The sequence below is a fragment of the Poecilia formosa genome, unplaced genomic scaffold (genome assembly GCF_000485575.1).
Source record: "Poecilia formosa unplaced genomic scaffold, Poecilia_formosa-5.1.2 Scaffold434, whole genome shotgun sequence".
Lineage (NCBI taxonomy): Eukaryota > Metazoa > Chordata > Actinopteri > Cyprinodontiformes > Poeciliidae > Poecilia > Poecilia formosa.
The window spans coordinates 319,304-323,471 of NW_006800373.1; the positions used below are offsets into that span (position 1 = coordinate 319,304).

Consider the following 4,168-nt stretch of genomic DNA (forward strand, 5'->3'; position numbering starts at 1 on the left):
AAAAAAAAAAAAAAAAAAAAAAAAAACTACAACAGGCTTAAATTGAAGGCAATTTGACTTTTTCCTTGGGTTTTTCCTGAAGATGTTTTGACACCAATCCAGGAGTCTTTGTTAATAAGACAAAGACTCCTGGATGGCCTTCAATTTAAGCCTGTTGTTGTAGATTTGACGCGGATGACTGGGAATGTACGCAGGGCACAAAGGGAAGGCGGCCTGCCACAGTCTGTTTTGAAACAGCTGCCATAAAATCATCGCTTTATAATTCCAGTCAAATGTTGCTTTAATATTCTAATTCAACTTTAATGTGCGCTTGCATTCACTAATTTGAGTCTCAAATTAAACCTAAGCTCTGTCGGAGTTTATCAGCAGTGGCTATGTTAGGACATTTTTTCTTAACTAGATTTAGGTTTCATTGCCGCTCTGTCCGGATTCTCTGGGTTTCCCAGAGTGTAGAATCTTTTTTGTGGCCACCAACAACTCTGACCAGCTTCCCAGCTTCCATTTCCTTGCTGATGAAAACGATTCCCTCAGCCTGTTGACTGTGATGGCGCTGACTCCCACCACGTCTTATGGTGCTGATGGTGTTCTCGGGGGTTATATGCAGTGCGATCTCAATTTTGCTTGTCATCTGACCAAAAGTTTTCTCACAAGTTTACTGTGACCCATTCACAGCTTATGAATGAAAACCGAGACTTCTAACGGCTTTCTGACAACAATGTTTTTTTTTTTGTTTTTCCCGGCTACACGATGCAGATATTCTAGACATTTCTGCAGCTCCTCTGTGCGCCTGCGTTTCTGATCGGTGTTCATGTACAGCAGCTCTGGAAAAAAAAAGAAGAGACCACTTAAAACGATCCGTTTCTGATTTTACTTTTTATAGGTCTATGTTTGAGTAAAATGAACATTGTGTTTTGTTTTGTTTTTTTGTTTTTTATTCTATGAACTGCTGACAACACGTCTCTGAAGTTCCAAACAAAAATTTTGTATTTATTCGCAGAAAATGAGGAATGGTCAAACTAACGACCTCAAATAATGCAAAGAAAACAAGTTCATATTCATTTAGAAACAACACTAATGTTTTAACTCAGAGTTAAGAAATCAATCTTTGGCCTGTAGGCTTCAGTGCAGTGGTCTCTTCATTTTTTTTCCCAGAGCTGTATTTTCTGGTGATGGGATAGTGCGCTAAGAGATGTTCAAAGTTGTGGGAAATTCCACAACCTTATCCCTGGTGTGTGTGGTGTGTTTATTTATTTTTTAATGAGAGTGTGTGCTCACCAATCTGGTTAAAATGAGTTTTATTTCAGGCCATAGTAGAGGGTGTCTACCTGCATGAATGCTGCACTACACTGATTATTATTATTTTTTTGTACATTTCAGAAACTGTGTATCATTTTCCTTCCAGCTCATAATTATGCATGTGTGGAAGTACATTACAACAAGATCCCAATAAAATACAGTGGTTGTCACTTGACAAAATACATAAAAAATGAAATGGGTTTGCATACTGTTACACGGTATCTGCATTAATCCTACAGAAGACATTTATTGGTACTATTGCTTCTGGCTCTTCTCTCAAGCAAGCTACACCTTTCTGTGACCTCTTTTGTCAGCCTTTATTAAAACATATTCATCTCTATGCTGCACAGTAACGGGGACAGAGCAAGCCATGCGCTTTTTTCCTAAGTGGCTGATATTTATCCAAATATGAGTTAGTCCAATTTCAGCTTAGACTGACTAAATTTAATCCCAGATGCTTCCCGCATCTAAATAATGATTCATGGGCACATTAAAATGCCCCCCGACACACACACACACGCACACACACACACACACACGCACACAGACATATAAAGAGGGCTTTAGACTCTGCGGTAATAATGTCAGCTAGAGTTTAAAAGAAAGCCTAATCTAGTCTCTGGGGGTTTCAACATTAATCGGTGTTGCTATGTCATGTTCTACCTTCACTTTAATTGCAAAGCATGCCTTTCTTCATTTTTTTCTTGATCTCTTTATGGTACTGTGTTATTCAAATTTTGAACTTTTATCAATCCTTGAATAATTGTTTTATTTATTTATTTATTTTTGTATGAGCCCAGGGTAAAGAAGAGGATTAGGGGCACAAAAAGATTTCAGACTCTAATCTCAGAATTCTGAGATTTTTTTATTTTTTTTTCTCAGTGACCTTAATCCTTTCCTGTTGCTCTACCAACCAAACATTAAAATAAGGTTATTAAAATAATGGTGGACTGCCTTCATTAGACTCTATCTAACAGTTTAGCAGGTTCTGTGAAGGAAAGAAGGCTATGTTAACATAGGATGATGCCATAAAACTGTAAAAAAAAAAAAAAAAAAAAAAAACCAAAAAATTCAGGGAGCAGGTAAGGAGAAAAAAAAGCTAATATGATGCTGTGCTTAGTGTTTGTCCTTTGATATTTGATTCTGTGATTTCATTTAATAATTTAGGTGAATATTTTACTTTCGGCATTGAAAATAAAACCCTGTTAATTTAGTTCTAGGTGAGTGCACACCTTCCTCCTCGCTGCTCTTTCTACGTTTCGAATCGAATACGGTGTAATATCCCACGGTGGATAAATCCCAGTCAATTAGCAGCAAAGTAACAGGCAAATATATGGAGACACACATGAAGATAATAAAGGGGGCAAAAAAAAGAAAAATAAATGCTGTATTGTAAGGTAAACATTACGGCATAAGAGGAAAAAAACTGCAGTTTTTGAAAATCAGATATAGGGATGTACAAAAAAAAAAAAGAAATCTGTTCACGTAAGTGTAAAAAAAAAATTAAAAGCCAATTGAAGACTGCAAAAACAGTAGCAGGGATGTGCACAACTTACTGAGTTTGCTGGGTGAAGTGCGTTACAGAGTCGCTCTGCAACTGACTCGGCGTGAGGTGGAAGACATCGTCCAGGAGCCGTGTTACTTTCGCCAGAGTTCTCCTGCCTCCCACCTCTTGGACTGGGCCGAGGGGGCATCGTGCAACAGAGCTTCCTCTCAGCTGTCGATAAACTTCAACAAAATACACCGTAAAAAGACAAAGCAGGTTTTTGGGAGCTGAGAAGCAGACGGAGAGTCTGCAGTTTAAGCATTCAGGGGAACCCCAGATATTAAAAATAATAATAATAATTTGAAATGTTTTTTTTTTTTCCTCAAAATAAAAAAAAAAACATCCAAAGCTAGAAGTAAAGTGAACCTTAAGGGAAGATAAAGTCTAATAAAATAGATTTACCTGACAAAGAAAATGCGACCAACCTGTGACGTTATATTGAAAAAGACAAAATTCAAATACACGCCACGGACTATGAGAGATGATGGCATAGTTAGTTTTGACAGCAGATGGCGTTCTCCCAGAGTGTTTCACTTTTCACAAAATGTTCCAGCTCACACTGCACGACATACGGCAGCATCAAAGTTTTGAATAATGAACAAAAATGCACTTTTTTTTGTACACCTCATGATCAACTGCATGGACCCGAACACAGAACGGTGGAAAAAGTCACTCCACCAATTTGATGCCCCTGATTCTCCTCCAGAATGTCGTCATAACCCAGCAACTACTGTGAGATGTGCAAAGCGACACGAGGTTGTAGAATGAGCAAGACGTAGTGACGCGTTACAGCAGCTGCAGAAGCAGCAGGGGGTCGCAGACCCACTGCATGATCTTCCAGAGTCCTTCTGATCTGATAGTCATATTTCCCCAGCAGAAGGTGATGCAGACAGCACCATGTTGAAGACGGTGCACAACGAGGCACATAGTGAATTTGATAAACACACATTTGGGTCACAAGACAAACACATTCCAAACCTATTGGATCAGGTGAATGTGAACCCGATCCCTATGTCCGTAACCCCAACAGGACGCTCTCAGAGCACATAGGGCCCGTAATCTCGACGGCTCAAACATTAATGATGCTGAAAGGACAAAGTGGTCTGGAAAAGGCTGAGTTTGTTGCTGTGGATCTCTTGAGGAACTATGAGCTGAAAGGAGCCAGTGAAATGCTGTGGTTCAGCACTACCAGGGAAGCTGGTCAGAGTTATTGGGGAAGTACTGGTCAGTCCTGGAGGCCAACCTGTCAAAAGCTGGAAAAGACTGGTGCAACTGTGCAGCAGCTCTCTAGAGTACAGCCAGAACTGTGATGGAATGCTTTACGTC

At 39.5% G+C, this 4,168-nt stretch overlaps 1 long non-coding RNA gene across 1 annotated transcript in view; it reads right to left on the minus strand.

Annotated features, from left to right (window-relative positions):
• LOC107833725 (uncharacterized) overlaps positions 1 to 3,456 on the minus strand; it is an 8,395-nt gene extending 4,939 nt beyond the window's left edge. The window contains exons 1-2 of the long non-coding RNA XR_001659487.1: positions 3,443 to 3,456; positions 1,588 to 1,591 (exon numbers count right to left, since the gene is read on the minus strand). This is a non-coding gene — a long non-coding RNA (uncharacterized LOC107833725). The remainder of the gene's footprint in view (positions 1 to 1,587; positions 1,592 to 3,442) is intronic.
• Between the last annotated feature and the right edge of the window lie 712 nt (positions 3,457 to 4,168).